The following is a 13705-nucleotide window of genomic DNA, read 5'->3' on the forward strand; positions in this document are numbered from 1 at the left end:
ATCGTGAGTTCATGCTTGTAGCGGTTGGCAGCTGGCTGAGAACTGGCCCCTGACGTTGCACCGGTCACTGCAAATCTGCTTCGGAGGAGTTTGGTGTGCGGGACTCATTCTCTGGAGGACCTGAGAGCATGGGACTGGGCATCAGATGAGCCCTAAATCCCCAGCCTGTGGCCACTACTCAGTGGCTGTTGAGTTCTGAAGAAAGCCATTTAACTGCTCTGAGCCTTTGTCTCCATGTCTGGAAGGGGGGAGGGTAAAGAAGGTACAATAAGAGGAGGATGAGGGTAGCCCCTCCTTTCCTTCCTGAGAGGGCTGGGCCCTGTGGGACAGGGCACTCAGAAGTTTCAGTGCCCGGCCTTCTAGGAACTTCTTCTGCCCAAGCAGACACCACGGAAAGACGTGTCTGTGTTTTTCTGCACGGAGGCTGTGTCCCCCGGTTGCAGAAGTGTCAAGGATTGCTGGGAACATTCACATGCTTCTGTCGGCTTCAGGGACTATGCTGCCTGGGGAGCAGCCTGTGCTCACGTGTCTCCGCGTGCCTCTCATGCCTTGGCACTTCCATGACACCTTCCATCTTCCACTAAGATTTCAAAACCTCCCTCGTTTAAATTTCCATCTCTTTGTCCACATGGCAATTAGAGAGGTCGATGATTGCAGGCACTTACGAGGTGGAGTCCTATGCCTCTTTGGGCAGCTATAAATGCCTTAAAAACATCTGGACAGATTTTCAGGTTTTTAAAATCTTTTTAAAAAGCTTTATTTGAGAGAAAGAACAAGGGGTGCAGAGGGAGTGGGAAAGTCTCAAGCAGACGCTGTGCTGAGCACAGAGTCCAATGCAGGGCTCGATCTCACAACCCTGAGATCATGACCTGAGCCAAAACCAAGAGTTGGATGCTTGACTGATGGTGCCATCCAGGTGCCCCCACCCCGCTTTTTTTTTTTTTTTGAGAAAAACAGTAAGGGGCCACCACCATTGGGTCCCTAGACCTACCAGGGTCTGCGGGAGAATTTTGTAGTCACTGCTAAATCTAGGCTATCCTGGTTCAAACCCTATTGAGTGACTTGGGTTGATAGTAAGCTGTCCTGATGACATGCCCAGCAAAGTTGGAGTTTCAAGGATTAGTTAGCATCCTCTCCCCTGGAAAAATATGTTGGTGACAGATTCCTGGGACTCTCCTGGACCTAGAGGTCTCCAGGCGCACAGAACTTTGTCACCAGGCTTTCTCTGTTCATGGCACTGCCACTACGTAAAGGGAAAGGAATTTTCCCTGGAGCCAGTATTTTCCAAGACATTCAGCAGCATTTGTATCTTGGGCTCCTGAATGGCACCATGTATGTGAAGGCATATGAGAAGGTACAAAGTGCTGAAATCAGGAGGCAACATAAGTGTTTAAAACCCATAGACCTTGGTTTTAAAGTTGATTGGTGTAACCTGATTATAGGTATAGCCATTGGGTTCTTGGGTTCCAGTGCCACATTTGAAGTGGAAGGGTGCAATTTCCCTTGGGGCCCCATGTGTTTAAAGGATGGAGGGGATATTTGTGCACAGGCAGCCCAGCCCCACCAGGCCCCAGCAAGAAGGAGGCCAAATGGCCTCCCCTCCCAGTCAGCCTCGCTCCCGATCCACGATGCTGCTCTTGCACCTTGGTAGATAGTCTGTTCCACCTTGGACAAGACAACACAGCTGTTAGGACAAGTCTACCCCACCCTTGATACAGTCAGCCTTTGCCTTTATAGAACCTACCACAAATGGAGACAAACTGCTAGCACATGACTCTGCCTTGTGCCCAGGCTCCTTCTCTTTCCTCTCCACTGGGCCCTGGTGGACAGATGGCCCAGTCAAGTGTCCAGAGATTCTATCCACAGTCTGTGGGTTGTTGTCACTGGAACATTCCACTCATTTAAAGGAAAAAATAAAATCCACCACAGGTTCCACCTTTGGAACTAGAGAAGTCCTTCATCAAACTAAACACACCTTACCAAGTCCTGGTGTCAGCCAAAGGAGAAACAAAGGAAAACACAAACACTCTGCAGCGTGTGGCCTGTTTGTAATGGTGCTCAGCTGAGTGTCTCTGAGGACACTCACAGGACATGGCCCTGCTTATACATGGCGGGACCCCATTCCTTATCCAAAGGCCAGGTACAGGATGGTGGGGCCTTGGATCTGGGGCTGTTCAGGAATACAGCACTGCCTTGTCTTGTAGGACATTCAGAAAAGCATTCAGTAGTATTTAAAGTCACATGTGACTTTTTTTTGTTAGGGTGAAGTTCACATAACCTAAAAGCAGCCCTTTCAGAGTGAACAACTCAGCGACATTTCCTACCTTCACGGTGTTGGGCAACACATACTCCTCTCTAGTTCCAAAACTTTTTCTCACCCTAAAAGGAACCCCAAAAGGATCCATCGAGCAATTTCTCCCAATTTCTCCATGCCCCCTTGTTCCTGGCAACCACCAATCTACTTTTCTGTCTCCATGGATTTATAGTTAGGCAGGATTTTTCAGAATCAAAATGACTTATTTTCTTAACTAGAAAACAATCAGGAAACATCAGCATGGAAAATAAACTAGTAAGTATGAATAGCAATATAGTCTCCTTGTTGTAGTGTTTCATAGGTTTCAGATGGCTCCACACTCAAGGTCTCTTTCAGAAGCCCAAGAGACAAATGTTACTGAACATGTTGGAAATTATCAGCTCCAGGAGAAATTCCTTTTGCCTTACGCAGTGGCGTGTCTGGTACACTGGCGAACACAGTCCCTACCTTGATCTGCTGCATAAGGCCTGCATTTGTTTCTCAAGTAAAGATGGAATAAACCTAAAAAGACAGACTTTGTTCACTGGTGAAAACAGACATCTTTTTCATGTAAGCATGCAGGACAACTGCATTTAAATTAATTCTCAAAAGTGACATGTAGACAGAGACCATATTTCTATGGATATGAGGGAGAAAATATCTTATTCATTTAAAAATATGTGTGTCCCTACTAAGTGTGGGACCCCATGAAGGTCACCACTGGGGATACAGCTGTATAGGACACTATACAGGTGTCATAGAAGGCAGTTCTTTGCGCTACAAGCATTGTCATGTGATATGTCAATTAACTACAAACTGGAAGCTTCCCTCAAGATTCTAGCCTGATGGGAGTGAAGGGATGGGGAGAGGGCAGGCATTCTGGACACAGAGGTTCTGGGTTTTGGCTGTGGCAGGTGGAGGTTTCAGAGAAGAGTCGGCAGGGGAAGGGCCCTGGGCTAAAAGAGGGAGCCCATGTCTGAATGCCGCATGATTGCAGGCACAGAGGGAGCCCTCAGAGTAATGACACTTCCTGGTGCAAAAGGAAAGTGGGTGGCAGCTCTGGGGCCTGGAATGGAGTCCCTAGCATCTGAAGCATGGGCGGCTTTAGGGCATGATGGAAATTTAACCTGAGATCCTGAGGGCCTGACAGTTTTGGCTCTTGTCATTAGTTGGTCAGGCAGGCAACAGTCCTCATGCTGGGGAGATGGAGGTGATAAGGAAGTGTGGGCTTGTATGTGGGTGCATGCCCCCCACACACCCTGCCACTGTTAATGAGGAGGGATTCAAGTAATTACTGAGTCTATAAACGTGAGAAGGTTTATAAAGTGTCCTGAGTGCAAGCACCACTGGAATTTTCCCTAATCTAGGGAAGCTTCCCAAAACTAGTGGCATTTAAGCCAAGATCCCCAAAATAAGTAGAAATGAGAGCTTTTATTTTGAGGTGTTGGGAGCTGCAGAGCGGTATTACATGGGGAGTGACAAGGTGACATCTCACTCTAGGAAGCTGAATGCACCAGAGGTACAGAACAGGGGTGGGTGGTGAAGGGGAGGAAGGAGGCTGGGAGGGGTTGGGTGGGGGTGGGGGTCCATGAGGAGGCCCCACCCACAGCCCTCTGGAAGCCAGCCAGAGCTTGCAGTGGGGTCAGAATGGCAAGAAGGTGCTCCTGGGGAGTCTAAGAGATCTGGTTCCAGGAGTAAAACCCAGAGGAGCAAGAGGTCACAGAGGAGGAGTGGGGTAGGGGCAGGGAGGCATGTTAATTCGGGAGCGTTCGGGGTTGGCAGGTGCGGACGCTCTGCTGAGCGAAGATGGGCCTGCGGCGTGGAGCCCGGGCGGCCGGACGCGGCCTAGGGCCGTCCTGGAGAGGAGCCACACACAGCCTCGCACACTGCGGCCACCGCCGTTAGTGCTCTGCTGGCCAATTCTCTCCTTCCTGGGAAGGGGCGCTCCAAGGGCTCCTCTCTCAGATCTTCGCCAACCCCCTCACTTACCACGATGACATCATGGCCACTTCGCAGAAAACGGAGGCCCTCAGAAGGGGATCTCCTCAGCCTGTCATCGCTAAATCTGCAGCCCTATCAGCCCGGCCGCCTTCCGTCCTGCCCCTGCTTTAGCAGCCAGGCCCCCCCCTGCTCCCCCAGGCTTACAGCCCCCCCCCGGGGCTTGGGGGGCCACGCGGTCCTTGCTCTCAGGGAGCCCCGGGAGCCCGTGTCCTCCTCTTCCTCTTCTGTGGTGAACCTTTACCTCCCCAAGGGCCCCTTGCTTTCCCACCGGCATTAAACGAGGTGAAGTCCTACCCATCTTAATGCCAAGAAGCTCCCCGGCCCCCCCTCCTGGTGCGGCTGCCCGGCCTGGCAGGGCCTTGGAGGAGGTATCTTCCATCGCTGGGCCACTTCCTCACCCCCTCTTCTCGCCACCCCCGCAGTTGGCTGCACCCCCAGGGCCCTGCCACTGCCTCCCCTGACGGAATCCCAGCCACGGCCACCTGCCTCCCCTTGACCGTGGCACAGCCGCTGGCCCTGCTCCCTGCTCCCTCTGGGGTCTGCCGTTCTGTCTTTCTGTCTCCCTCTCCCCACGTGTGACCGCCTCGGGGCAGCACACGGCCCGGTCCTTCTCCCCTCCCGAGCGGGTTTCCACTCCGAATGTTCTAGCCAGCCCTCCTGCTTCCACCATCCTCGCACTTGCCATCCCCTTCCCGGGACAACGACAGCCACCCCCACTCTGCACACTCTTGCCCAAACTGATTTTGTGTGTTCACAGCCTGTTTCCTGCTGCTGCGGGATCTGGGGCCCTACCACCCAGTTACGTAAGTCTGCTGCTCAAAGCCTAGCCTAGAGATGTATCAGTTAGGATTCCTTTCAGCTGCCTGTAACCAAGCACCCAAATGAACGGACCCTTGGACACACAGGGTTTTATTCCCTCCTACAAAAGTCTGGAGCCAGAGGTCAGGGGCTGGTCTGATACTTTCACGAAGTTGTCAGGGGCCAGGGTCCTCCAGCTGTCCTTTCTTGTCTATTCCCAAGGTGTGAGCTTTATTCCCACGACCCAATTTCCAGAAAACTCTGGCCATTATATTCATTTTCTAAGAAGCAGTATGAAGGAGTGGGAGAGGAGTATCCTCTTCCCCAATTTTTTTTTTTTTTAAGAGAGAGAACCCGAGCAGGGGTGGGGCGGGGAGAGGCAGAGGGAGAGAGAAAATCCCAAACAGGTTCCACTCCCAGCGGGGCGTGAAGCCTGACATGGGGCTATATCTCACGACCCTTAGATCACAACTTGAACCAAAATAGAGAGCTGCTCCCTTAATTGACTTAGCCACCCAGGCAACCCCCCACACTTTTATTTTGACTCCTTCCCTGAGAAACCTTATGTTCGTATCTTATTAGCTAGAACTTCTGTTTCTATGTTATTAGCTAGAACTTACTCCTAAGGCCAGAGCTAGCTCCAGAGAGTCTGAGAAGTGCAACCTTAAATACAATCTCAGTAATAAAACTGGGCGTTGTGTTAGTAAGAAAGGAGGGGAAGACAGATACTAGGGTAGGCAACTAGCAGTCTCGGCCATAGTCAGCCCTCTGGCCACCTGAAAATTCATGTCCTCCCCTTTTTCCATGCATTGAATTGTATCTTTCCTTCTCCAGGTGAGACAACCCCCAAAACTCATGCAGATCAAGGTCTGGGATTATCAGGCGACGTGCAATCCTCTCCATGGGCTTCAGGTGTAGCTCCACATGAGAACAATAAACTAAAAGACCCCACTCTACACCGGGTGGAATGGGAACGTGTTCACTACAGTAAAGACCCTCACTCAGGAAAGGGAGCACATCATGAGCTGTTTCATCAAAACCATCTAATGCTGGAGGAATAAAGACCTCCCTCCTGGCAGTGGAGTACAGTGCTTGGTTAGCCCCTCAGGCAGCCCTTGTTCTCATCTCTGGGAAGAGTTCTTTCATTCATTGTCTGTCTCTGGGCTTTTCCTTCTGGGAGGTTCTTCCTGGCCCGTCATCCCCCACAGCTATGCTTGAAATGGGTACTGGGAGCTTCAGAGAGTTCACAGTCTACCTGCTGCTGCTGTAGGTTCTGGGGCCCAGGGACAAGGCCACAAGGAACCTGCTGTTAAATGACAGGCCATGGCCAATACTTGCTCAGTGAATTTTATTTTTTGAAAGTGCAGGCTTTCAAACTATCTACTTCTGGTTAGTTTTTTATACAAAACCCACAGCTAAAGATTGAATGCAGCCATCATTTTAACATGGAAACCCAGGGTGGCTTGAGAAGACTAAATTCACCCTGCGTGGGGCTTGAACTCACAACCACAACAGATAAGGTTAAATTCAAAACTTCCCTGTGATTAACCACACGGAAGCTTACTTTGATGTGAAGACCTCTAGATAGATATGTAGAGAAATCACCTCCCACCCCCATCTAACACACGTCTGCTTGGGACTTCAAATGGAAGATGGATGATTAGGACACACACCTGACTTCCTCCCACACCTGCTTCCTCTCTCGCCTCCTCCCCAATATCCTTCAGACCTAAGAGCGGGGCTTTCTCCTCTGTTTTCTTCCTGAAGTAAAGTTCTACCATCAGTCCTGTCAGACTTGCTTCTCAATTGATATCTTGAAGAGGAAGTTAAAGACATCCAGAATACCCTGTTTCTTAACCAGTGAATGTCTCTCTCAAGACTTCTGTCTGGCTGAAAAAATATCTATTTTGGCTGTCAGAAGCTAAATATTACTTGTCTCCTTTGCATTTGTTTCTTTGCTAATCCTAACTTCACTTCCAAAGCAAGCAGATGATTGCAGTGACCAGGAGGAAGGTCACATGAACAGAAACACAGAAGAGAAATGCCAGTTATTCCATTTTTCAAAATACGATCCTGCTTACATCATTCAAGACTTCCTATTTGACTTAGGGTAAGTCCAAAATGTGTAAGAGTGTTCTTTGGGGTCTGAACCTCACGTATCTCCCAGCCCCATCTTGATCAAACTCCTAGCCTCATACTGTGTGCAGCAATCACACTAGATTTTTCTTAGTTCCTTCAGCACATTTTGCTCAGGACCCTCCTTTTAAGCTTTTGTGTAGTCTGGAAAGCTCTTTGCCTCTCTTTAATTGACCAAATCTTGTTCATTTCTCAAGTTTCAATCTAAAAGTCACCATCTTTGGGAGGCTTTCCCTGACCTATGGCATCCCTCAGAATACCTCATGCCCTTGTGACTATTGAATTAATTATTTTATTTTATTTTTTAAAGGTTTTATTTATTTATTCATGAGAGACACACACACACACAGAGAGGCAGAGACACAGGCAGAGGGAGAAGCAGGCTCCATTCTGGGAGCCTGATGTGGGACTCGATCGCAGGACTCCAGGATCACACCCTGGGCCAAAGGCAGGCGCTAAACTGCTGAGCCACCCAGTGATCCCTGAGTTAATTATTTTAAATGATATTTTAAGTACCTCTGTTTTCCGTTGAAACAGCTAGAGGACAAGAATGATGTCTGTTCTGTCCTCCTGGCACATCATCAGATCATCATAATCTCTATTCTTGACTAGAAAGATGAGTAACTTGAATGTGAATCTGCTTAAAGCCCTTCCTCTTTGCACCCAGGTGAAAGCCATGCTCTGTCGTGTAGTTTCCAAGGCCCTGAAAGCTCTGGTCTCGTCTCTTCTCACCTGCCTCCCCCTTCCCTTCAACATTTATCTAGACGGAGATGTCCTTCAGTGTACTAAAGCAAGGGAAGCTTTGCCTATGAGGTTTCAGATATGCTATGCAGATTTGCATTCATCCTTCAGCTCTTAGCTCTTAGCTGCATTAATTGGTTGATTGACCTGTTCATTCAGCCTGTTCCATGTGCTGGGGACTGTACTAAGTCCGGAGGAAACAGGTGAAGAAGACAGTTGGGGGCCTCATGTTCTCTTCCCTGACCTCCTTCACCCCAAGGCTGGGTTATGCATCTCTTCTATGAGTTTCCCTGCCTCTCTGAAAAATCCATACCATTGCCTGATCACACGGTTGTAAGGACTGTTTCCCCATCTCCTCTGCTAGCTCATGAACAATTTGTTGAATGAATTAGGAACTGTCAAAGTCCTTTGTTCACAACAGTTAATAGAAATAGGAAATGGCACAGAATGGATTAACTGGATCACAGACACTAAGGGCAGAAGGCACAGGGCACTGTGGACAGTGGGGCAGGGTCAGAGGCAAAGGCAGCCAGAGAGGTCTCTACTCTTCTTCCTTCCTCAGGAAGTTACAGAAAGTGTGGTCTGAGACGTGTGTGGAACCAGACACAGATTCTGTTTATTCCATGACCAGGATAGGTAAACCCAAAGAGGCAAATGGTTGGTGGTTGCCAGGGGTTGGGAAGAAGGAAGAAGGGAAAGTGACAGCTTAGTGGGTATAGGGTTTTCTCTGGGTGGAGGGGTGATGAAAATTCTTTAAAGCTGGGTAGAGTTGGTTGCACAACATTCTGAATATACTGAATGCCACTGAATTGTACACTTTTAAAATGATTAATTTTGTTATGTGAATTTCACCTCAGGAAGGAAGGAAGGAAGGAAGGAAGGAAGGAAGGAAGGAAGGAAGGAAGCAAGCAAGCAAGCACAGGCAGACTTGGAGTTGGACTGAGGGGTGGGTGTGGGGACCATTTCTTTTCCTCTGCCAGTCCCTGATGAGGGCATGGTGACTCCTAGGACTCTAGGGCTGGCTGAGTCGGCTCTTCAAGGAGAAGGGGCTTCCCAGAGCCACCTGGTTCTCCTCCAGGTACAGGTAAGCTTGGAACACCTGGATGCTGGCCCCTGTATGTACCTGGGTGTCGTGCAAGATCATCACAAGCCTCTCAGATACAGGGACCAGACAGACAGTGGGCTTTCCTGGATGGGACAGAAGAGGATACATCTGCAACAAGAATCAGGTTTCAGGGATCCCTGGGTGGCGCAGCGGTTTGGCGCCTGCCTTTGGCCCAGGGCGTGATCCTGGAGACCCGGGATCGAATCCCACATCGGGCTCCCGGTGCATGGAGCCTGCTTCTCCCTCTGCCTGTGTCTCTGCGCCTCTCTCTCTCTCTGTGACTATCATAAATAAAAAAAAAAAAAAAAAAAGAATCAGGTTTCAAAAGCAATGGTGAGTAAGTGTGAATGTGTTTGTGAGGGCAGGAGATTGGCCTGTCTGGCTGATGGGCAATGTGGTCAAAGGGAAACCGCCCACAGTGTGGAACCAGAAGGATTACTTTTTGGTCCCTGTCCTGCCAACTAATGGCTGTGTACTCTTAAGCAAGGCCCTTTTTATTTCTGAATAAAAATAAAAGCCACAATCATTGCTGGTGGGAACGCAAAATGGCATGGCCGCTTTGGAAAACAGTTTGATAGTCTCTCACAAAGCTAAGCATATTCTTTATGAACCTGACATGGTGCTCCTAGGGGTTTTTACCCAAAGGATTTTAGTATATGTGCTGTCGAAGCGAGCATGTTTTTACCCAAAGGAGTTGCAAACACTGCACACAGGTGTTTATAGCTGCTTTATTCATAATTGTCAACCAAGATATCCTTCAGTTGATGGATGGAAAAACAAACTGTGGTCCATTCAGATAATGGAATATCATTCAGCGCTAAAGAAATGAGCTACCAAGCCATGAAAAGCCATGAAGAATCTTAAATGCATCTTACTATGTGGAAAAAAAAAAGCGCCAAACTGAAAATGCTACGATGCTGTATGATTCCAACTACATGGCTTTCTGGAAAAGGCAAGACTAAGGAGATAATAGAAAAATCAGTGGTTGCCAAGGGTTAGAGAGGAGGTAGGGCTGGCTAGGAGGAACACAGAAGTCTCGAGGAAACCAAGCTACACTGTGCGATACCATAATGATGGGGAGATGGCCTCCTATGTTCGTCCAAACCCATAGAATGTGCAGCACCAAGAGTGACCCCTAATGTAAACACTGGGGTTTACACAATGATGTGTCATTTGTGGGCTGACGTGACCAACGCAGGTTCGTGGACAGTCAGTCGTACTGCTCTGTGTGGGGCCATGGGCTATATGGGAAATCTCCGCGTGTTCCTCTTAGTCGTGCTGTGAACCTCAAACTGCTATAAAAAAATTGTTTTAGAAAATGGCCCTGACAGCCCGGGTGGCTCAGCGGTTTAGCTCTGCCTTCAAGCCCAGGGCATGACCCTGGAGACCCTGGATCAAGTCCCACGTCAGGCTCCCTGCATGGAGCCTGCTTCTCACTCTGCCTGTGTCTCTGCCTCTCCCTCTCCCTCTCTCTCTCTCTCTCTCTCTCTCTGTGAACAAATAAATAAAAAATCTTAAAAAAAAAAAAAAAAAGAAAAGGGCCCTGAAAAAGAAAAACTTCTCACTGCTGGGTGCTGACTCTGCATGAGCAGGGTGCTGAGCACAGCCCATCCACTCTGTATTTAGTTCTTCTAACCATCCCCAAGCAATAGATGGGGAAGCTCAGGCTCTGACACACTGGTCACCTGTTCAAAGCCATGCAATTAATTGGTCATTACAGAGCTATAAGTGACGCTGCAGCCCCTGCTCCTGGCCACGTCTCCACCTCAGTTGACTGTGGAAATGATGACGATGGTGATGACATCCCCTGCCAGGGTGGTTGTGAGTAGCACATGAGCCCTGGCTGCCAAGTTCCTCTGTAGAGGTTTCCATAGAAGTTATTATTGTATTAAGTGGAAGAGGGAGAAGCTGCTGTGTAAAGGATGTGTGTAAGCTCGGAAAGAGGAGCTCAGGGTAAACTCAAGACAGCCACCTTTCTTAGGCCTGTGAGAACAGAACAGAGTGTGCGTGTTATGGAGGGTGCCAGGGCTCCCACCTCTGCCCCTCACTCTGGTAGTCTGGGCCATCCCTGCCCATTCTCTGCCCTCCTGGCTCCGAGCCTGGCCCTTATGGCCTCTCAAGAATCCAGGTGGCTTCCCCTGACTTTTCATGCAGAGGATGGAGTACAGAGCTGGCCCAGAGGGATCCAGTGTGGCCTTAGCAGGTGCTCAAGGCTTTCCCATGCCGGGTCTCTCGTTAGCTGAATGGCCTTGGACAAGTTACTTAACCTCCCCGAATTTCCATTTTTCATCCATAAAATGAGGATTCGGATACCTACAGCCCAGGGTTGTTGGAAGGATTGTGTGAGATAATGTACATAAGGTGACTCAGGTGTAGTAAGCCCTGCGTAACGATGAATGGGATCATTATGCAGCCATCCTTCTGTATTACGACATCAAGGAGGTGGAGCCCAGAGAGTAGAAGCAAGTCATTCAAGGCTGCACAGTTTGCAGTGGGCACGAGCTTCCTCTACGATCATTTCCACCCCGGCCTTGGTCAAGCCTTTTCTTAGAATCCCTAACCCACGGGTGAATTGATCCCTGCATTTCACACCTGAACAATGCCCCTCACTCTCATTGGGCAATGGAATCAGAAAACTGCAGGCTGCTACCGTTTCCCAGCTCTGCCACTCCTTAGCGAACCAGGGTGGTTTTGTTGAGCTCCTCTGTACTGAGGCTCTATCCCGCTTCACTTTGTGGAAGATAGCTGGGCTCCGAGGGATCAAGACACCCCTCCTCTCCTCGTGCGATTTTAATATTCCAAAGCCCCTTGCCTGCAGCCAACCTCCCACCCTGCCTTTCCCGAGGGGACACAGACTCCTCAGCATTTCTCTGACTTGACACCCGTCCCCACCTTCTCAAAAGTGCTACCTGACATACAGATCTTCTGTCCAGTTAAAGTGAATTGAAAATAATTCTATTGGGAATTTTTCACAATAGTCGCCGAGATCCTGACACACCTCGGCACTGTGAAACAGAGCTCTGGCTCCTGTAAAGCTTTCTCTGATACCCCAGTGCCCTCCATTTACTGACCAACAGCCTTTGCCCTGGGCAATCCTCCCTGCTGGGGTCTCTGCTGCTCTGGAACCCTCCCTCCTCCTTCTCTTCCCACCCTAGGGGCCATGGCTACTGTCATTCCCTGCCCCCAGGGCCAGCGCTCCCTTCCCTTCCTGTGCTAGCAGTGCTGCTACCAGGGTGACCCCATGGGCCCCAGGAGCAGGGGTGAGCCAGTGGCTGGTTGCAGGTAGAGACATGGTAGTGTGGAGACCCTACAGGGGCTCTTTGCGAGGCCCAGCTGGGACATCCATGGAGAGTCCACAGGAATGACCATGAGCACTAATGCAACAGGCCTCCCTAGGCTCCAGCTGTTCCAAACACCTAATAAACAGTAATCTATGAGGCAGATACTATCATTACCCCACTGTAGAGATGGGGAGATTGAGACCCAGAAAGGTTAAGTAACTTGTTTGAGGTCACGCAGCTTGAAACTGGCAGAGCAGAGATTTGAGTCCAGCATCTGGGCCAGCATGCCCCTTGAATACTGGGACTGGCCACCCTCTAATCTAATCCCACTTCCCCTGTCACCTCTCCCCTCTGCCACTGACAGGTGTCTCAAGTCGTGTCTGCAGTGACATCCTCAGGACACAGCTGCGTTCTCTCTGCAAGTCAGGACAAGCACCTGCCATGGATGGAAGCCCCTCGGCTTGCTTTCCCCCGCCCGCAGATCCAGCCTCATCCCTGTGTCCCCCTCAAATTCATATGTTGAAGTCTAACCCCGCCCAGGTGATGGTATTGGGAAGTGGGGCATTTGAGAGGTGATTTAGGTCATGAATGGGATTAGTGCTTTTTTTTTTTTTTTAATTTTTATTTATTTATGATAGGCACACAGAGAGAGAGAGGAGAGAGGCAGAGACACAGGCAGAGGGAGAAGCAGGCTCCACGCACCGGGAGCCTGACGTGGGATTCGATCCTGGGTCTCCAGGATCGCGCCCTGGGCCAAAGGCAGGCGCTAAACCGCTGCGCCACCCAGGGATCCCGGGATTAGTGCTTTTATAAAAGCAGCCCCAGAGATACCCCTCATCCCCCTTCTACCATGTGAAGACACAAGAAGAAGTCAACAGTCTATAGACCAGAGAGGGGCCCTCACCCATCATGCTGGCACCCTGATCTTAGACTTCCACCCTCCAGAAATGTAAGAAAGAAATTCTGTTGCTCATAAGCCACCTACCTGTGACATTTTCTTAATGGCAGCCCCAAAGAACTAAGAGAAGTGGCTTAGTGTGGTCACCTGGTTATCCTGAGCCAGGTCTGTGGCCAGGTGCCTCGGGTACCACGTGGAGACCTGTAATCAGCCCTGAGGTGGCAGGTCTGGGGTCAGGCCTGGAAGCACCCTCCACCCCTAGAGAGGCTGCCTGAGACCTTGACCTACAACCCACACCTGCCTGGGGGCTGAGGATATGAATGGGGCACCCAGAAGTATAAGGTGTAGGGTGAGGGAAGTTATTGCCTCCAGCACTGGCCCTACTTGTCCCCTCCTTCATGCCTCCTTTTCTGTATCAACTGCTCCAGGAACAGACCCTGCCCAGCCCCCTG

This window comes from Canis lupus, chromosome 17, assembly GCF_011100685.1.
Source record: "Canis lupus familiaris isolate Mischka breed German Shepherd chromosome 17, alternate assembly UU_Cfam_GSD_1.0, whole genome shotgun sequence".
Lineage (NCBI taxonomy): Eukaryota > Metazoa > Chordata > Mammalia > Carnivora > Canidae > Canis > Canis lupus.